The sequence below is a fragment of the Phallusia mammillata genome, chromosome 1 (genome assembly GCF_965637545.1).
Source record: "Phallusia mammillata chromosome 1, kaPhaMamm4.hap1.1, whole genome shotgun sequence".
In the NCBI taxonomy this organism is placed as follows: domain Eukaryota; kingdom Metazoa; phylum Chordata; class Ascidiacea; order Phlebobranchia; family Ascidiidae; genus Phallusia; species Phallusia mammillata.
In genome coordinates, this window is record NC_137252.1 from 33846735 (window position 1) to 33869475 (window position 22741).

Below are 22741 nucleotides of genomic sequence, written 5' to 3' on the forward strand. Positions count from 1 at the left end.
CATTCTTATGGCAAAGGAGGGATTTATAAAGTTTGTATTTTGTTAAGGAATGAAAAGATTTCTGCACACACGAAATGAACGAACCATTTTTGTCAAGCAGAGCATTTTTAAGGTTAGAGTTTTTTTCTGTACGTTTTAAATCAAAAATTCGATTTAGTGCAGTCAGCATAAATTGACATCTCCTTGGACTTTAAACGAGTGATTCTTCTGTCTTAAGGTTCGTTTTTTTTCAGGTTTATGTTGTGTATTCGAGACGATCTTTCACAGAAATTAGGCGGGTACAAAGCACAATGTCGAAAGCACAGTTTTACAGCGTCACCAAATAGCACCATTTTAATCTGAAATTGATAAATCGTTATCTTTCTTAAAAATGTGAATTTGGTTTATTCAAAGCATCAAACCGTGCTAAAGTTTCGTAGATTTTTCACGAATTTCCAGTTTTTTGACGTACACAAAAGTAACTACCAACAGATTAGCCTACGCCTGGTGAGGTATGTTGCATTACTGTGGACACTAACGACTACAAAAAGTACAGTTGACATTAAAAATTGGGTGTAACATCGACTTAGTACAGTGCTGATGATGTAATTTCTGATTAACCAGTCCGGTATTTTGATAAGCTCGGTAAAAATGTGGGTGGTCATATTGGTTGTGTAATGTTGATGTTAATGGGAAGAAAGGCGTTGGGAAATTTTTGAATAAGGCTTTTGAAATTGGTGCCCCCTACTGGGTAGTTCCTTATGTTCACCATGGGTGACGTAATTACGAAACAAATGGCCTGTTTTCTATGGTGATGTCATTCTAAGCTGTGTCAATTGGATTTTCGGGGAATTTTGCAATAATTCTACGAACCAGCTGTCCTTTGACACCTCGAAAGTACAATTTTATCGCTGTGTTTGTGCCAGTTTTCTTTGTGGTATCACCCTGTTCCGTGTTTTAAGAACGATTGTGTTGGGCAGTGTGCCATTACCCTGATGAAGACGCGTCTAAACATTGATTAAGTTATATACAATCGCGAGGACAGCAAAGGATATTTTATTTAAAACTGTGGTTGAAGGTTTCTCTTTGGTTTTACATTAAAACCGTTTGCGTGGGCTGAAAGGTGTTCAAAGTGTGCCATATATACCCGGCGGCTCAATCTAAGTTGATTAATTACAATACATCTTTCAAACCCGTCTCCAAAAGGTTGTGCAACACAAAAATTTCGAAATTCGTAACCCTACCTGATTAAAATACAACTTTTCCTTCTTGCAGTTCGTTTCTCCTGTTAGTTTGTGTACACTATGACTAGTATGTTATGTCTACCACGTGTGTGTTCACTAAATCTATCATCCAGTTGCCCCAGGTGTACATGCAGGTGCCTTTCTTTGAAGTGATTCCAAGCATTTGTGTTTCTCAATCTAGATATACCCTTGCAATTTCATACAATCATATCACAAATATTTCTGACTCTTGAATTCGCTACAGCGGTTTTATAAGTGTGGCGTCATCACTTTATAGATTCTTGCTGGATTTGATTAGTTTTGTCTATTTAAGACAGTGGTTCTCAAAGTATGGGTCGCGACCCAAACATGGGTCGCGCAGGGTCAAAAAGTGGGTCGCGCTATGGTGATTCAATTCTGCCCAAACGAACAATTACTGCATTAAGTAAACACAAACGAATTTACTTAATGCAGTAGTAGTAAAGTCCCCTCACTCGACCACGTTGTACAGAAAAATGAACTAATCATTGCAACATACTGACAATAGCCTTCCAATTTTACTGTGGCAATTGTTACGTCATAGCACGGGGAATAGAAGTTAATCATACGAAACTGAACGTGGAGATGTAACAGTTAGCGTTTGAGGATGAGTAAGTATTCGTACAAGGAAACATTTTTAGATTTGGGGTTCACTTCTATCAATGATCATGGTGCTGCAAAGCCACAATGTGTGTTGTGTTATGTAGAATGTCGAATCGAACTCGTTAAACCTGCAGTCATTTTGACATGGGCAGACTCCTTTGCGGCGGCGACGTGGTCTCGAAATTGTTACATTTTTTGATATTTGAAGCTTGGGTCGTGACATGTTCATAAAACTCAGATTTGGGTCGCGGTCAAAAAAGTTTGAGAACCACTGATTTAAGATGATTTAACGCGAAATTTCTTAGCTTGAAGCTTGCCTCTATAGAGTTGACTTGCGGTTTATTTGTATTGTCACGAGTTTCATGAACTCACATGATTTTGTGAAAGGTTTTTGTGAGTCCGCAATAGCATCACGAAATTCAAAACTATTTTTCCCAAATGTAGGTCTACTGTTTTAATCACTGTATATTTTTATTCCCCTAACAGTTAAGTTAACGCAAAAGCATTCTATGACCTAAAAAGGTTAAAAAACAAGGTTGTACAAGCTTCAGGCCGCCAATATGTTGGGTGTACACACTTTATGTTTATTTGCAAAGAAAACTAAGCTTCACATTTTCCTTGAACATCGATTGTCTGAAACTTGATCCATCACTTTAGTGTGATTCATCTTATACAAACTCCTGTCAAAATCTTATGTTGTCTCACCGCGAAATGACTGACGCCTGTCGAAGATTTCTGTTTGTTTTGCCGCTATTGGTAAAAACAACATGTTGCCCACTTTTCAGGTGGACACTTATGTGTGTTTGTTACCTTATAGCGAAGGTCACAGTTTTCGCCCTTACCATGGCCCCTCAGGATTTGTCACGAAATTCGCGATACTTAATATCATTTTTCCGTGTTTGGTCAATCCGAAACTCTTTCGTCTGGCACGTTTTTGTCATTCTAGCTCATCTATATTGGCCGTCGCGTGCTATGCACTTTAAAAAATTGTGGATAAGAGTTTTGCACGTAACGTTGATAAGAAATTGTATGTCACACGTAACAGAAAGTACTGCATGTACTTTTTTGGCTCTAACGGAACTGACTTTAAACTGTTTGTGTCACATTGTATTAAAATGGTTAGGGATAAACATTGAGCACCGATTCATGGAGGTTTCAAATAAAATGGTCCGCTTACATAAAAAAAATCGAAACTTAAGGAAAGCAGCAATTAAACGCTTGTTACATCGGACCTCTGAGAAAATGTGAACGTATGAGTTCTGCCAATTGGAGTCTGCACCCACTGACACAATGGCACCCATAAACTTATGTTAGTTGATATCTGGGTAAAAGAAGAATAGAATAGGTACAGAGCAACGTGACGCAGATCCCAATTGCTCATGAATTCTTCGGATTTTTATGAACAAAATTTGCTAGAAACATTTACATAACACATGATTATGAAACAGCTGTATTGGTGCACTTTTCAACTTCGTGTAACATCCCTTTGCACGTAACCAATATACCACAATACGTTTTAGCGGTTTGTTTGACGTTTTAAGTTGCGCACTGCTGCAGGAAATTTCACGTGAATCGTTTTCCCGACGTAAAAAGTTGTTTTTTAATGTGTGGATTTAGGTAGTCAACAACAACAGTAGGAAAACTGTAGATTTAAAAAAAGTATTCAAGAATAATTGGTGAATTTTCCCCTTGAGTTTTTTTCTCCTTAGTCAAATGCCATGATGTATATATCCTGAAATCACGTGCTAAACTTGATGAACCATACGAAAAACGTTTTGTTTTGAATTTAAAACGCGGGTTTGGTCATTTTCTCCTAGAACAATTTTTTTTATATATGTTATTTTTTGGAATTTTTTGGACATTTTTGTGCGAGAAAATGTGTTAAGTCGGTTCATTGCCATATTTGTTCAGTAGAACGCAAAACTAACATTTCCAAGAAACAAACGTGTCAAAAATCAACCTCGAAACAACAGAAGTTTAACCATTATTAATAAAGCGTAAAAACCCGACATAACTTTTCTTTCACACCTGTTCTGAAGAGAGTAGGAGAATGTCCCACTCAATGAGTGATATACAATCGGCAGGGTCAGAACATCCAAAGTTGTCTAGCTAAAATCAACAAAGCACGTAAACACGTCATGCATCACTTGGTAAGATAAACAATAGGTTCACCAAAACTAATGTTCCTGTTTTACCCTTGTTTTCAAGAGTTTAGTTGTGAAACGGTTGCCCATATTTGTTTTGGAAAAGGTTAAGTCTTTCTTCCGACGCAGCACAGGAGAATTTTTTATTTTTTTCCAATGCGGTGAAGTTCAGGCGTGTTTTTCAGTGACCCGCGCAAGCTCTTATCATGTCATAAACGCTCCAATTATTTTCGCTTATACCATATTGAGGTTTATTCACATTTGAACTTCGTAACATGTTTGTTATTTTCACCCCAATTTGTGCAAAGACGCAGTCAAGAATTTGACACATTCCCAAAGTATTTAAATCTTTGAAAACAAGACCACGCAGTAACTGGCAAGTATCACGATCAAAAATAGTTTCTAACATTACGTGTTTTACATAATATTTTAGTGTGTAGGTGACCTTAAATGGAAAGTGAACAAAATTTGCTGGCAACCAAAATTAGTTTTATTGTGTCACCCCGCTCGATTTTAAGGCTTCCATTTTAGGGTGACTATCGAAAACAGTGAATCGGTCTCACTTATTTGTTAAATATACGCAAATCAATTACTAAATGCAAATTTTAATGGGTTTATCAAACTAATTGGGAGAAAATAGCCTTTCAAATGTGTACTGCCCTCAAATCCAGCTATTACTATTACATACATCATGTAGCCCTCACCGAAGTACGTATGGGTTCAATAAGTTTACTGGTATTTAATGATGAAAATAACGGCCCAAATAAATATAAAAGCGACATGCTTTATTGCTCAAACGTTTCGGCAAATGCATCATTAGTGATACTTGAATATACTCGTAAAGTTGTTCCATGTTTACTGGTATTGTTTTTCGTTTTACGACACAACGGCAGCTCAATAGCGTACACAATATTGAAAATTTGAAAATTGTGTGTGCTACGAGAATTTATAAGTTTCCTGCTATTTTCCCTATAAAAATAGGGGAACAATCCCTGATGGAAAGGATCTGTCGTTCAGAAAGTGATTTGGAAAGTTTCTCTCCATAATAGGGAAAGTTTCCAGACCCAAGGTATTCCACACATGTGGAAAACAACAGCTCACCGCACGCGTGCGAGGGTTACACCTTTTAGCCTGTAACTCCCCTAAAATCAATTTTAATCGAATCCAAAAGGCAACACCTGCAGCCACCGCCCTCATACACACCCATTCATGACGTCATACCACCCTCTTAATAACATAACAACAACGTATGTGATTTTTTTTACGAAATTTTCTGCATGAGTAAGATTTGATTGATTTACAAAACTTTGACATTCCTCAATCGTAGCGTAAGACACGCGTATAAGCTCGAGATATAAAGCGTAGGAGGTAGAAAAAGGAATTTTGCGTTATCACAAACGACTCTATTGTATGCGCCACTGGTTAAGTGGTGCCGTCTGATATATGTCTCCAAGCCGTTACCTTTTAGGGTAGGGGTTTCGTTGGTGTGTCAAAACTGTCTGTTCACGCGGTCGAAAGGTTCACACAAGAATGATGATCGATTGATAACATACACTGCGATTTCTGTATTTTTCCCAGAGCGACATATTTTCTCAGTGAAGTCAGATTGTAATATAACGTCTGACGGGTTCTTGACGGCTGTTTCAATATTGGGCAAATTCATATTAATATTGTTCGTCTATTTATTGTAGGTTATTTTTCTTTTCAACCAATGACCGCAATTGTTAACGGAGAGGGTTGGGTCTATTTCAGTTCGAAGAGGTATATTCCATTTCGATAGCATAAGAACTTTTCAAATATTCCACCTGTAGTTCATCATTTAAAGTAGGGAGTTTCTGAAACGATTCGATCCCACAAGAAAGTTCTACATGAACAAGCCAAATGTTGACTGACAAGTATTGTAATGTAATTGGCGATTGTCCTTTTCGTTGTGAAAAGGACAATCGTTGTGAATTTTCGTTGTTTTTCCATTTTTTAACAATTACAGGAACAATCCATTTTCGAATGGGACATTTTCGTTTTACCGCATTAAGAGGTTTCGTCCCAATATGACCAACATCTGTACTGGCGGTTACACTTAACCACAGAATCCAGTTACGGTTTTCCCTTTGTCCCATCGCACATGTCAGTCTGTGGTGTTCGGGGCCAGACGCGATCTGATTAAATGTCTTGCAAAGTTGAAATTTCGGAAATTCCCCGACAGATGGCGTCGGAACATTGCCACATCTGTCACGTGACTTCAAACCCTTACTCGGGTCCAAAGTCCACGAGTCGTAAATCTTCTTAAATTTCCACGTGTTTGCGATGGGTTTTAACATTGCGCAGTTATTTCCCGGTTTGCTGAATAATCAAGAAAGTAGAACGTTGTTTTTGTTTGTAACTTTCTACCACTTCTACTCTTATTTCTTGTCTCATTTTAATCGCGAAAACGTTCTGGATCAGTTTAAATTCGATTACGATAATAATGAGAGTTATGAGTTGTCTTTGGTGCATTTGGTAACCCACAAGTGTGTTAGTTGTTAACCGGGTTGGCTAGGCTGATAATCGCAAAACTTAATTAACATTTATACATATACATGTATTCGTATTCTAACGTTGGTGATTCAATACAAATTCCTGCTATACAACCTTAAACCAATTCCCACCATCTTTAAACATATTTCCTTCTGTTGTCGCAAAACATGCTCTGGATCAGCTCAAACTTGAACATGAAAACTTGAAGGTTGGAAATTAAAAATTCTTTTCACTGAACGTGGACGCAAGTTGCGGGGGGATGTTCGATCTTGAAGTCGTGGGAAGGCATTGAAACAGCGTCAGCAAGAGGTCAAGTATCTGGGAGCCTGATGACTCAATGTATATATTGCTTCGTGGAGTGTGTTCCCACTTTATACGTGATGTATTTACATAACAAGTGATGATTGATGGTGACAAGAAAAAGTTTGATCTTTTGGCAAGTTCCATCAATCACTTGTCACGCTTTTTTGCCGTTTAAACTCGCTTTGAAATTGTTTTATTGAGATAGACTGTCAACGTTAACCAGGTTAGCTCAATTTCCGTGACGGTTCAACAAAAATACAATTTTTTAGCAATACAGTGAATAGCGTAACTTGTTAGTTTTCTTAGTTTTAACTCCCGACTTTTATGATTTAAAATTCCCTTTCACCCATTCCCTTTTATCATCGAAAACATGAGAATAAATAACCTATAACAGCAAACACGGAGAAAATAATTTAAACAGACACAACACCTCGAATATCTAAATAAATAAATTAGCCCGCAGTGGGATTTGAACTCGTAACCTATTTTTTCAAAAGTTGTGTTTTTTTTTCAACCTTCTGGCCAAGTCTAAAACCCGATCCTTTTTTGGAGTGATATAGCACTCCATGTGGAATGCGTTCAACATAACAAATATAATTGATGGAAGTTCCCGGGAATCTTGTCTCAGCTGGGGTCCATCCTCTTACAACTCATAAATAAATAATTTGATGGTTATCTCCAGCCGTTGTCGAAAGAATGCCACGTCGGAACTCTTGTCCGGTATGCCCTTATGTCAACGACAAGCAGATAAATTCGTTTTAGTTTGTTTGCTGATATTTAAGGCTTTTTTTGTTTTGTTTGACGTTTTTTGCCAATAATTGTTTTCTTTCTTTTGCAAAACAAAAACTCCACATAACAAATGTCTTAAGAGTTGATTTTTTTTCTTCACACAAATAAGGCTTTGAAAACCAAGCAGCAAGTCGACTTCAGCTTGACTCCTTGTTTGACTCTGCGGTGTATTTGTTTTCTACCAAGTGTGGTTCCGCATTCTTTGGCTTGTTTGCTACTTTAACTAAGTGGATTGTAGTAAGGTCGGATTGTGGGTGTTAAATACGAGGCTGTTCGAAAAAGATTTGTTTTTGTTTTTCACACAAAGATGAACATATATAGGAGCATTTGGTATCGGGATTTGTAGCTTAGAAGGTGTTGACTCGTTATGTAGTTGATCCTGACAATATCGCAAATCTCTGCAACTGCGCTTGAAACCCGATCAGTGCGCCTACGATTTCTATGAAAGCATGACTCATTGTGAAGATACAGCGGAAGACAGAACAGCACTACTGAGATATCAGCGGCTAGACGTCGGCTATACAACTATCCTTTATTCCTGGTGTTTATCGTAAAAATATCAAAACCGCGATCGTAGCTCCTGACAAAAGTAATTTTTCCTGTTCAGATGTTAAAGAGTTTCACCAATTTTGAATGACATTGGTTCTTGAGCACAGCCCTGCATACAAAGCGACCGCTTGTGTACAAACATTTACTGGATGCTTTTGTTTATCTGATACAAACTTTAGTTGTTGTTGCAAGTACATCAAAACGCCGTGCCATGTTCAAAACGATAGAGTGCCTTTACCCTTTAACGTCTATCTTCGGGTCTACAGCGTGGTTGGATGCAATGTTGCACTGTATTTGCAAGAGGTTCTTTTTGAAATATTCTAAATTGTACAATATAAATAATACAGTAAATAAAGTATGGTTTAATGAAAGAAAGCTCCGAGAATTGCAAAAGACGCAAAAAGATTCCAAACTTTTTTCCGTTTGATTTTAAGTTGAATAAACACTACACCTGCTTGTCAGCCCCGGTTGAAAACTGTTTGAAACAGATTCGAGTTCAGGTTTCCACACGTGTAATAGATCGCTGCCCGAATACGGAAATCGCGTTTTCTCGTTCCCCGCTACGTCATCGACGGACACTTGCGCGCGAACTCGACAATGCGAAGTTATGACGTCACAATCGCCATCGACATTCTTGAGCCTGGGAATAGATTCTGTTTTGCGGCGGCATCGCGCGCGTTCCACAACAGACCGCGAGAATTTTTATTCGAAAATACCAACATGGAGTGTGACGTCATAGAGGCACTTGTGTGTATTTCTAGTGAAACTTGACACCGAAATAGCGGAGATATTTTATACTCCCCCTATTTGCGAGTATGTCTCGGTGAAGAATTGGAGGGCACCCCCCCTTTGACGTCATAATGGGGGGGGAGGGGCGGTAGCGCGTAAAGACTTCTATCCGGTCAAACAGTAGCGTCCTGTTGACGCAGATGAGTCTTGCCTTACAGGAAAGTTTTGTCCACATTGCACCGACTTTTTGCGAAGCCTTCAAACACATGACGTCATGACTTGATGACGTCAACCGCCAGTTGGTGCAATCTATCAAAAGTTATAAAGGCGGATTCGATTTACTTAAAATGGTCTGTGGGATTGTGGAAAGTTTATGGTTAATCGCATTCAAGTGGACATTCACGTTTGTGGCAAGGTTGGCTTGACTTTCTCCTTCACCAGATAATCAAGACGAATCGCTACTCTCCTGTCTTCTTAAATGCAAGTTTTAATGCCTTTCCAAATACTCCGGCTGTAATGGCGCCACGGAATTGATTCTACACGTTGCATCATTTGTCTTCGTACCAACCATCCTCACTCACAAGTTATTCCATCTAAAACTTCAGCATTACTTAAAAGTATTTTCTTTAAAACTTCAGTGCAGTTTTGTCCAACTCTAAGAATTTTGTCAAAGCCATATTAAGAACCACTATTCATTAAAGACAACAACATCGTCTGTAATATTAAGCGATGGAACGAAAATCAGTTTTGCAAAGTCCAATTGTGAATGTATGCAAGGAATGCCCATAGCGTATTATTTACTTATATTCTTGTGCTTAGTGGTGTAATGCTACAAACCCGTAAAAAACAAGTATGTATGCTTATAGGTATAGCCCAGGGGTGGGCAACCTTTGTTACTGTATGGCCAATTATAATTGTCAAAATTAGATCGAGGGCCGCACATGTGCATCACACAAAGTGATTTTTCTTTGTTTCTTACCAAATATGCTTAACTACAAGCATAATTCGTACTTCAATCGCATTAATCAGCTCAAAAATATGTAATAATTGGACTTGTTTGCCAGTACTTTTGAAATCCACGCGTCTCTGCGGGCCGCACAAGCTTTAGTAAAGGGCCGCAGGTTGCCCACTCCTGGTATAGCCCTTGACGATATTAATCTTATTGTTTTGCGTCTTTTGCTAAAGGTTTTTTGCTGTTTTTCTTTAAGTACGAAGGTAGCCCTATATGAAACTTATTGTCTGTGCTACATTAGTGTCATAAATGGTAATGCCAGTGTCAAAAAAGTTACTTTTAATTAGTGCAACACTATTTTACGTTTGAATGTCATGTGCTCCACGTGTGTTCTTTACCGGGCCTTCAGGCTGTTAAACTTTAGGATTAAAGAGAAATAGTAACCACTGTTTGCAAACAATGGCATAACTCGTGACCAGGGTTGCTAGAATTAGACTTTTCTCGCTGATGGAAATTTCCGAAGTGTTGCCATTACCGATTCTTCCTGGTGCAATTCTTTCAACTGATGCAAACCACATGCTTTTCTTCAAAGGCGTGAGAAACATGACTCAGCATTTCCGGGTTTCGCTTGGTCATGCGGATATGAAACTGTTAATTTCTTAGTAACCTACAACAGTAGAATTACTTCCTTTGTTTCAGAAGGACCAACTTAAGGAATTTTTTTGCAAAATGTTAAAAATTCATTTAAATAGATTTCATTGAGTCCATGCGAATACGTTTCTTGACGTTTTTTTTTGTCTTTATATCATTCAACCACCTCGTGTTCTTGCAAGACTGTTTAATTTTAGGCAATTGCAACAAAAAATAATCGGTATTTTGCGTTGAGGTAAAGGAAAGGGTTATTTTGATCTTGACATTATTGATGTGTCACCACAGAACATAAAGTATTCATATTTAAGTATTTTTTACATTGATAAAATACAATTTCAGCACATTTGAAGCACTTTCAAAAAAGACCTTTGGTTTCCTACAGTGTTGCACCATACTAGCGTAACACTTATTCTTAAAAACAAGTCTGAAAATCTCCATACATAATTGTTGTTTTCCATTATTCCACTGAATCGAGTAGCCAAGTTTTCAGCAGGGGGAGAAAGTTAAAACAAAGTGCTTCAAATTCGAGTCATCAGCAAAAATCGTCATCTTTAGATAAAACTCCCTCCTGTACGTCATGTTTCTTACTTGTGTTCCTCTTATGACGTATTCTGACGTCACGAGTGGGGGTAGGAGCCATGGAGGGCTCACTAATTAAACTTCCTGACATGGTAATGATGTTGTTTACCAGACATGTGGAAGTTAAAAAGTGGCGCGATTTTATGTTTTGCGGATCGAAATTCGAAAGTTTTCGACACGAAACGACGATGAGTCAAACGGTAACGACCTGGCACGGTGTCAATACGTGTGAAGATAACTACCCATGATACGACTTTCTTCAATCTTGTGCACGTAACAGAAACGTAACAACTGACTTAATTGTTTCCGTTTTGTTAAATATTTGGTGTTAGATGGAGATTTTCTCTCTTGACCAAACGTCTAATGGGGAATTTTGGACATTTTCGTTATTTGTTTTAAGCGTGAGCTTTCAAAATTGCAGAAATCGCATTTTTAAAAACATTGTCCGCTTGCAGGGTTCTAAATTCACAGATTAGCTAAACATACTTAAGTCGTTTTTTTATTGGGTAGACAACCTCCCTCAGAATTAGCCCAGGAAAGAAAACCCGAACTACGTCAGGTCTGAAAATTAAACAATAATTACCACATCAAAGGAAGCAATCTTAGAGGAAATAATTTCCCCGCCATAGCGAAAACTGCATGGTGTTTCCCCCTAATGTTTTTTCAAAATATTTTCAAACTATGATTTAGTTTCGAAGCAAATCCTCCTCGGGAAACTCCCTTTTCCACATATTTATTAATGACGTCAATTAGTGCTTCCTCGGTATTTTTCAATTCACGACACAAACACTTCCATAATCATGTACAACATCCCGAAAATTCAACCTACTAAAAGTACCGGCAGGTTGAACACGACTTGGTCCTTATTACGTCACAGTATCCGTGTGATGTCACAATGGGGGTAACGCGACTCCGAGATCGGATACACGCGAATCACCTAAACACGTAAAGGTATGACTCGAATTGAATGTTTGTAGTCTTTGGCACGATAGAATCTAATTACTGTTGTTTTTATGGCGACTCTCTGTAAAATAGAACTCCTATAGCTTGTCAGTTCGATGTGAGATTTTCCACGATATGGAAATGCCCTGAAAAAGTTTGTCACGCGTTTTGTATTGTTTGAAAGTATCACTTTCAGCGTCTGATGACCTGCTCGGATTTCTGCGTATTGGAACTTGTCGCTAGGCCACGATTTGTCCATAATCGTTTCCATGTGTGACGTTAAAACCTCTGGTCTAGAGCTCAAATTTCAGAGTTCCAAATACCACACTAATCCATCAGGATTTTATGACATTTTTACCTCAGTGAATCGTGTACTGATTTGTAACACGATTATCTTTTTGTCAAAATTCCTGTTTTGCTGTTTCTTTAGAAACTGTTTTTACAAATGTTAGTTTTGCTCTCATTTCCATGCAGGGAAGCTCACCCAAAAAATGTAGAATACTGTGCATTGCGAAGAAAAAAGTATGCGTCACAACACAAAAGACATAAGCTCACTTAACACTATGTTTTTAAAACTTAAAGATGTTAAAGTTTAGATGGATGTTTTGCAATTGTTTATTGGTGGGTTTCACTAGCAGCGGGCCTACACTAGTGGTCCCTGAAAAAAGCAGCTTCAGTTTGGCCCCACATAGGTCCCCAACTGAAAAACGGTGTTCTCATTATATATCTGCAGCTGCCAATGTCTGGAGTACAAACAAAATGATGAAAGATGTTAAAGAACGGTTCCAATCGCGTTAGATTATTTCCCTATTGTATTTAAGCCTGAAAATCCTAAAAGATAAAAATGGTGTAGAAAGGAAAGCGTTAAAACCCGGTCATTTGGTCACGGGTTTCGGTTGCTGTTCTACAAATACTTGCAATATTTCTAAGTTAGCGCGGAAGTTATTAAGTCACCAGGAAGTATTTGTTATTGTTTACCGAGCAACAATTTGTATTCATGTCTCTGTTTCTATTTTTACGTAAGGAAGTACTACGTCACAATACTATCTATACGTGTCGTCATAGGAGTTTTATTTTTGTTTCTCTGAAAACGTGCAGCATCCGAAATTGGACATCCTGTGAAACTGGCCGCCGCTGGGTGATTGTTGTTGCTAAAGTCAGAAAAACCGTAACGAAACAAAGATCTTACGTTATGCATAAAAATTGAGACCTTTAGGGCAGGGGTCTCAAACTCAAACTGCTTTGAGGGCCCAAAAACAAACTTTTAAGTAAGTCGAGGGCCACACTATCGAAACATTTGTTACAGTGTAACATGACAACAGACATATTGCGCCATTAAAAAGGGAAATGTTTATTAATCTCGTTGTCTTTATTAAACAAACAATATTGTAATAAATATCAAACAAATATACAGTGTAGCAAAGTGAAAGAGCCAACTCTGTTGTGTGGAAACAATGGCTTACAGTGACGCAACAATAAAAAAATGACGCAACAATTGCAATTGCTGATTCTCAAGATGGACAATTTCGATCATGCCAATTAAACGTTGCAAATACTGCTATCAGAGAATGATTATATCATGTAAACTCACTAGTTTGACAGGGTATTCCGCCCGACTAAAACACATTTAAAAGTTCCTTCGTACTGGACCGCACAAAAACCCTTGGAGAGCCGCATGTGGCCCGCGGCCCGCGTGTTTGAGACCCCTGCTTTAGGGTACATGCATGGGTCATAAATGTGTGCTGTGTTTGCGGAACTTGCCAATAAAAAAAAGCTTTAGTGATATTTTGGATCAAAAAGTGAACGCTTTAGTCGTTCGCGAGCCTGAATTTTTCACAAAACTTTTAAAAGTGAAATTAGCACACATTTGCTACCGAGTTTGAAGTGAGGCCCGAACCAAGCACGTTATATTCAATCTTAAGCCCGAACCCGACCTGAACAGCCCGACCCGACTTACAACAGTGGTTTGCTTCTGAAAAACAAAAATCAGGCGATCACTGATGCGTAACGCTTTCTGCAAAGCTGCATCGTTCCATGTTTTGCCAACAATTTGACCGGTTGACCTTGTTACGACCTCCACGGCCTCCAAAATTTCCATGTTTATGCTTTACCGGCGAGATAAGGCCAAATATAGTTGGTAGCAACACCGGGTGAGCTTCCAAATTCGTCTGGAGGCGCTGGTTTTGCTATTTTCATATTTCCGATCATGATTCATGCTCAGCGCGATCGGAAGTGAGTTTCGGCGCCAAAAAGCTTCGGAATTATTTGCACGCGAAGTCTTCAGCTCAATCGGATGTTTTTTTGCAACCGCATCTGGTTTCCTGATCCTGGTGTTGTTTTGTGATTTATTTGGCGGTAAACGGACGAAAGTTGCAAAACCGAAACTGAACTTTGGCGTATGTCCGTACAAGGATATGAAGCGTGTTTTCTGAACAATTGTAAGCAAAAAAATGCCAGGAACAAGCAAGGAAAATATGTCACGCATCATATAAATAAAATATTTTGCAGACTTGCAAATATGCATTAACTATTTCATACAATAAACTGGGTATCGACCTATGCAAAGAGAAAAATGAAAGAAGGAATATGTTGCAGGTTATGTTGCACAATTTCCTTTGATTTCCACCTGTTGTTATCCTCGCATCACCAGAACGCAGCTAACCTCCCCCAAACACACGATTTGTACACAAAATATTTCCTTCTAACAAAACGTTAAAAAAAATTTGCACAGTTATTTATTTGATATCTAGGCTATCTGACATATAAGACCGTTGGATAGGTCGACGACCACACCGGCTTGTGCGAATTGGGTAGTTGTCTTATTTGTTTATGCACAAGTTGGCACAGAATAGATGCACCATAGAAAATAATCTCCTGGTGACGTCATTGACAAAGATTGCGCAAGAGTCTTTTTTTTTAAAAGCGTGCATTAAATGTCTAAACGCAAAACAATTTTAGCATCCCAATAAGGGGTATGAAAAACACCTCACAAAAAGATCCATATTTTTCCACACATTTTAACAGCCATTGGTCCATGATCTCATCGATAAAATGGCGTACGTTTAATCATCAGCAATTCCAAGTGCCGCTTTTTTTGCTGATTGCTCATTGATGCAGCGGAAGGGACATTGGCCACGCGAGCCACGTCAAACCGGTCAATCATCTTTTATGACGCCTCACAATCGCGCCATGGCGTCTGCTGCAAGCGAACATGCATCAAAACAAATTGTGTACAATCATCACCGGTTTTGAAGGGTTCACAATTTTCAAGGCATTTCGTAATTTCTTGTGCCTGTGACGTAATCTTTTCGTTATGCGCGTCATAAAGTTGAAAACAGTTGCAAAACAAGTGTTTTTATGGCATCGTTCCCACAGCTGTGTACTGCTCCCTGCCAACGTTGCCTATATTGGTCAGGAGCCAGGTAGAATGTTGGTTGCTTCAAAAAATCTGCGCATAAACCAAGTTGACCTTAGCAGTTCAAATGTTTGACTATCAGCAAGCTTTGTGTAGTCAATCGCATCCAAATTATCTTTCGTCGGTTTACCATAACTTGTGGTCATTGTGTTGCAATTAATTTCTAAAGAAAACTTTTTTTTTCAAAAACCAATAAATGTTTGCTGAATTTTCCGAATAACCTTTACATAGTTCATTGCATGTAGCTCGTTCGTTAACTAGCTTCGCACAAGCATTTCAACAAGTCCGATGTTACTTTCACTATTTTGATTCCCATCTGTTTCTATTTGCGGTCTTTCCAAAGACTTTTTCTTGTCAAGCTGTGCGCGCGCTTTTCATGTATATTGCTTCCGATTGCCGCTCAATGTGTCCCGGTGTTAATTTGAATGCTCTGTGAAACTGCACCTGGACTTGCACTGTGTAAACTCGTGTGTGGCTTTTCATGCTGCAAAGTTGCATTAAATCTGCTTGTTGGGGAAATGTTTTGTTCAAGTACCGAAGCTGTTTTGTGCAGCTGTGTGCTTCAATGCCCAAAGGCCCAATCTGGCTTTCAACGTATGTTTTCCATTCATGCAAACTATTGATGCCAGGCATAATATGAACCTTATTAACCTTACCGGTAAATGTTTTTCTGATAAGCACTCAAAATTGCCCAGCTCGACACTTCTTTTTCAACTTGGTCTTACTCTAGGAAATGGGACTTATATGTTTGATCTCCTACTTTTTATTATGGACGGCCGGAATTAGATTGCATTGTAGCTTAGTGAAATAATGTTTATGGTGTATTGATTTTACTGGGATTGAATTTCAGTCAACCCATGGAGTTAAAAAAGTACTTCCTCTAAATTTACGCTGAAATGGTCTAGACGGGATTGGAACCGTGAACCTTCGGAGTGTACGATTTGAACTTTCCACTTGATTCAAAGTAAAATTTCTGTTGGTTTTACTTTGGACTTGTGCGTCTGAGATGACGTGTTGGAAATATGATGTAATTTAACACCTACATTGGCAGACAAATCATAAAAATCATTTTCTGTGAAAGCAAATTACTTTGAAATAAAAACCACTTTTGTCTCAATTGTTTGCCGACTAAACCGTAGACAATAAATTACAGCCACCATTCGCGCTTTTATAAGTGCTTTGTCTAGCCGCGACTTCTTAAGCAAAACCAACAAATGAATCACATTTATTTTGCTCATGTCCTACACACTTAAGCACTGGTCTTGCGAAAGTTGCCGTTTGGGTTTCTAAAAATAACTCCAACGGTTTTCTGCGCGTGCGGACACGAGTATGTTTGACGTGAGATTCTTGCGGAACCGTAAGACAACCGCTGACACCTTTTTCCTTTTGTTTTCGCTGCCGCTGTGACAAAAATAAATACCCAACCCCCTGGAGGCATTGGAGAATGGCGTGCGTGGGCTAAAGGGTGCGGCGTGCGTAAAAACGTCACATAACCACGTAATTAATAACTTTCGGATGATAAATCTTATTCCACGTTGCATTTGCGTTTTAAAAGTAGACACCTCCTGTTAGGCCTTGTAATGACCTTTTAGGTGAGAAGCTTGCTGTTTTTTTCTCAATACAAATTAACGTGAAAATTAACTTGCAACGTTTTTTACTTTTCACGTATCTTACTTTGCCGTGCGTTTATGTCCCAAAATAGACGCCACCTGTTAAGCCTCGTGATAACCTTTGTGTTGGAAGTCTGCCGTTTTTTCTCAATACGAATCAACGCAAAGACGTAGCTTCGAGAGTTTTTCCACTTTTCACGTTGCAATAACGAACGTTGCAGTAGTTGTGTCTAAAAATATACACCAACCGTGATGACCGAGGCATAGCTTGTTAGCAGCGTTGTTTCTCAATACAGATCAACGTAGAAACTTTAAAACTTGAAACGTTTTATTGTATGCTATGTATGCTAATTTATTCTTTACTTAGAAACAAAGTAGAAAATTGTGTCTGTTTTTGTCATCAATAAAATAGTAGTTTGTTAAACCAAAGTTAATCATTTAATCTAACAATAAACGCATCAAATCATTTCCCCTTTTTGTTATCATCAAATATATTTTTTCTAAAGTGAATATTTTGTATTCAATCATACATGTACTTAAATGATTGATTTATTCAGAAATGGTAATAAGGTGTTTTTTCAAACAAAATTTTATATTTTGATTAAAAATTAAACTTTAGTAATGAATTTATCTAGAACCGTTGCTTTTGGGAAAAAATGGGAAATTTGTAACGCTTAAGGCATAGGTGATCTTTGCGATCATGTGCGCGGAGTGTAAAGTAGCGCACAATTTAAGCTACAAAACGTTTGGGAAACTCTAATTACGATTGATGAACGCTGTACTTGAGAAAACTTTTACACAAACGTTTATCAAGCGGCACGAATGCAATCATTTAATTTTTTTCTCATCTCAAAATATCCACAAATTTAACAATACAAAAAATTAAAAATAAAACCCCCAACACCGCGTTTTTTGTGCAATTAAATTAGAAACGTCAAAAGTTATTAATGTGACATAAATAGTATTTTACTAGGAACAAGTCCTAACGTTGTCGTCATACCCTTAAAGTGACAAATTTTTCCACTCCTAGTTAATTTTAGCCGCAATTATATTTTCCTGAGTCACCTGTGTATGATGACGATGGCTTTTGACGTAATTGTGACATCGGTTGTGTTGTCACCTGTTCAGTAACACAGAACAATACGGGTCGTCGTGTGTCAACAAATTAACTTATCACGAATTTTAACTATTCCAATCAGTTCACTGTTTTGAGGTAAACCATGGAAACCCCATAAAGCCGAAAGTTTTATAATGACTTCATGAATTGTGGCACAGTGACCTTATCTTGCTTCCCTTTCCGTCACTCGTTGTGGGAACAATCTTTAATTTTGGGATTTTTGTTGTTTAGGGTTAAAACTCCTAATTCCTCATTTCTTAAATCGCATTTCACGCAAACACGACGCACGACCTGTAAACCCAATGTTGTCGATCTAAATAATTTAAAATCACTTCTCAAAACACTAAATACATCAGGCGCAAACCGCAGTCCCAAACACTCACACGTTTAAGTCGCGTTAGGACACGCCAACGCGTTAAGCATCACCGACAGAGCGTGAACCCTCCTCAAAACATTGGATGGCGTCACAGTGATGTCATAGCGTAAATTGACAAGTGTCAGCTGATGCATTTGAACTTGGACCAACATTGTCGTTTTGACAGGTTTCGATCGAAAGTGGGTCAGGTTAGGTTTGGACATGAAACGTCTTGATTTGGGTCTGTTGCTGACGTCACACTGAACATCATTTGTGCTGTGATCACAACTAGGTTTTACCTGCGTATCAAATCCTAATGGCTTCGAAATCGAATATATTTTTAGAGATTTGTGCAAATTCTTTGCATTTTACATATAATTTGACGATTTACGTTTGCCAAAGTTTGAAGCAACCAAACTTTGCGAACCCATAGTCTGAAAATTCCTTCAGCAAATATGTTTCCCCTTCCTGAAATTCAACAAAGAATTCCTTTGCAAACAGCACAACACCCAAAACTCTTTATTATCCAGCATTGCTTACCCCCTGCCAGAGTTTGAGATGTTTTAAAGGCTCAGAAACAGAGTCCATTATTGTGTATTTGACAGATACAAATCTCTGCTCTTAGAAACACGACCCACCACACTTGTTCAGTGTTTGTTTGGCATTCAGTGGAGTGCTCTTTAGGATCTGGATAAAAAGCACTTGTGCGCGGCGATTAGGGGTTCATTAGCCCGCGGTAATGGCGCCCCTTGACCGCAGGTATGTTATCGTCGTTTTTGCGTAGTTTCCCGTCGTTCAACGCTCTACCACAGGCAGAAAGAAAGTCGAATCTGCGCCCACTTTTACGCCAAGGCGAATTCACCAACTGTTGTGGGCTTTTGGAAAACTGTTCATCATTTTTACTTACAACGCAAAGTTAAAAAACAAGATGGCGTCAAATTGATGTAAAGTTACAAACTTTGCAACCAGGTGCATTATATTTTTTAGTGAGTGTGAAATTCACGCACCAATCGAATGACTGGTTAATGTATAAAGAAACCAAACGATTCAAATGCATTGTCAGTGCCTTTTATGACGCATTTAATATAAATGCTTGCTAATGTTAATAAAGCCCATTAGATTTAATCCTTCGGGGTGAAATCAGTGAATAAACTGTGTGAAATCCAATTCCACCTTTACACGTCGTTCTAAACCTGAGAGCAAACACTGTACGGTAAAATGATTCACTTCCAGCTTTCAACAGGGTTAAATAACCGAAAAGGGTCTTTACAACCCCACGTAATGATTATTACCCGTTAAATGGCAAACCAGCAGTCTTGGTCTTGTTAATATAAAATTTAAGTGGGTTTCTGACAAAGGCTTAGACACGCTTATCTTTTAAATAGATTTGAAATCACACACGTTAGAAACATATATATTACATGACATGAACGTCGTCTGTATGATATACGGTAAAATAAATCATAATTATTGAGATATTCCTTGGAACTGAAGCACCATTAAAAACGTCGGTGGGTGAATGAGTAACGCGTGTGTCGTAAAAATCGAGCAAGACGTCTACAGTCTACACTGACAGAGCAATCCCAAAATATCGCCAAAACAATCAGTAGTGAGCCACATCAGTAGACTTCGAAGCCACCAACAAGCTATGTTAGTCATCAATATATCATCGCAATTGTGCCAAAGAGTTGGTTTGAAAAACGCCGCCTAAAATGGTTCGTTGTCGTTTAGTCGTTTCAAACTAGAAATCTCGCAAAAACTTACGTTTTTCACACAAAACGTAGTTACGAAATACTGCATACGAAGCAGGCAACGATGCTTGCCATTCGACTTTCGGCGGTTTCTCCACTGAGCCTATGTTGCTCAGTTGGTAGACTGATAGTCTTCCTGTAGTGGGTTCGAATCCTACCGCAGGCTAGATTTTTCTAGTCTGTGCCTTAACGCCTTGAAATTGGTCTGGCGTATTATGATCGAAATACAAACAATAAATGGTGCTTGGCGGCTAAATGCTAAAATAACTGATTTTAATAAAATCAAAAGCTAAGACATTCAGTTTTGACCTGATGCAGACGTTTCAACAAACGCTTGTGTCGTCGCTTATGCAGACCTTAGTCCAACAGTTTCCATCAGGAAGTTCATGTTTTAACGGGTTTCGAACCCACGACCTTCCGAGTAGAAATCCCGATCATTTTTATGTCTTAGTTTTGGTCAGGCGCTTTAAACCACGCTGCCGTGTTTTCCAAGTAGCGAGATTTCGGGTAAATTGGTTTTACATCGAAAATAGCATGCCAAAGATCGCTGCGGTGACTAAAAACCAATTTACTCTGATCGTCGTTGTGTGCTTGGTGCTTCTTTGCACGAAAACATTTGTTCAGGGACCTCACTTCGAAACCGTGTTATCTCGATTAAGTCGAATTCGAGAGCCCGGTCACATTCCACAAATACCAGACCTGCCCTGACTTCGACCTCTCCCACCACACGCGTCTTCACCACCGAATGTTGATCGCTTGTCGAGCGTTGCGCGGTAAAGGTCAAAAAGGTTCAATGGCAATTTTACGCCCATTATTGTAACCGCAACGAAAATTTGTGTTGATTGGATTTGCACTGTGATTTCAAAAACAGCAACTAGCTAAAGATGGAATGATAGTTTAGAAAATGTTGGAAATTTTATTCCAAATTAATCACAGCAAATATATGACTAGACTCCAGTAGAATGTCTTCAAAAACTGATTAATTGTGATTTAGCAGTGATTGGAAAATTACACGAACTCAATTTGAAATGTTAGTGTAAAAAAATTTTTTTAGGTCTAAATCAATCGTCGCAAACATCCAAAAATATTTGGTCGAAACCATACAGGATTTCTTCACGAACAGATTAATTAAATATTTTGCCATATTGTGAACACAACAAATTTTCCTGTTCATGTTGTTAAAATTTAGTTGTAAGTCGTTTGAAAAGATTTTTTTAGCTTTTTGCCTTTAAGTGTTTCTCGGTTTAAATGGTTTTATGGGCTGTTTTACAACCAACCTATTTTCTCAAGTTATTGGTCCTTATTGGAAACGTCACGTTGGTAAAGTGCTGTGGTAAGGATCCACATAATACCCTTTTTTGTCACCAACACCCTCCATCACACGAATCATGAGATTTTCGCGTGAAATGAGTCAAATTTAAAGCGGGTGATTTCAAACCTAAAAACTTTTCATCAGCCACTAGAGACTGTGTTTAACTCCCTGCAGCAACTCAGGGTCGTAAATTTTGCTCATAAAAGGATTATTGCACTGAGAAAGAGGTTCTTGACCAAACAAACACAGCCTCAAAGGCGCTGGAAGGACAGCTAATAAACTCTTATTGACTCTGCCCCATGCCTTCATTGCTTTCTCCCGTTTTCAAGGCTTTATTTTCTGTCCAGTCATGAAAACCAAACCGTGTTTTCCGGGAAACAACAATAGCGCTCAACTTTCGTCACCAAAGGGAGGACGGAGCGAAAGCAAAATATTTGGCAACTTTTTATTGTTGTTTTTGTTTTGTGCGGGTTTTCCTTTAAGGATTCATAATCTCGTATTATTTAGTGGTTTCACTTTACGTGCACAGGGACACACACATATTGTGAGACTTATTCCTGACCAACAGAATAGAATTCGTTTGGTATCACCAAGTAGGTTTTGCAGATATAGCTAACAAATCCTTGTATACAGTGCTTTTATGTTTAATTTGCTGTACAGTAAACCTCGATTAACTCGGATCTTCGCCTAATTCGTACAAAACTTGAGGTGCAAATGACTTATAATGTGGTAAGGCTTAAACTAATCGACAACGGGTAATCCGGATCTTCGCCCATTTCGGACAATCCTTTGGTCCAAACGGGTCCGGATAAGGTTTACTGTAGTTTACAGCAATTGCTTCATTGGACTGCATCCATATATTGTATATTTAAACATTGTAGATAGATCACTATGTACTCCGACCCTAACTTTAACCCCAAAACAATGCGGTCAGTTGAAAAGCAGCAGGTAATGAGTTCGAATCCCAGCTCAACCTCAGTGCTGTTTATGGTTACCAATCTGGTGGGGCATTGTATTACTTAGTAACGAAAAGAATGCATCATAAAATACCATTCGATAAATACTATTTGGTTTTTGTTGTTGTCCATCTAGTTTAATAAATTTGATAACACTGGAATTAATCACAGTTTACTGAATGTTATAGTTCTGAAAAAAGGTATTCTCACATCGTTACTAGTCGTTCTG

General features: G+C 38.4%; 1 protein-coding gene across 3 annotated transcripts in view; it reads left to right on the top strand.

Annotated features, from left to right (window-relative positions):
* Positions 1-48: 48 nt before the first annotated feature.
* LOC145214400 (uncharacterized) overlaps positions 49-22741 on the top strand; it is a 55500-nt gene continuing 32807 nt past the window's right edge. For all 3 annotated transcript variants that reach the window (XM_080082914.1, XM_080082921.1, XM_080082930.1), the window contains exon 1: positions 49-112. The gene's annotated coding sequence lies outside the window, so the exon portion shown is untranslated. The remainder of the gene's footprint in view (positions 113-22741) is intronic.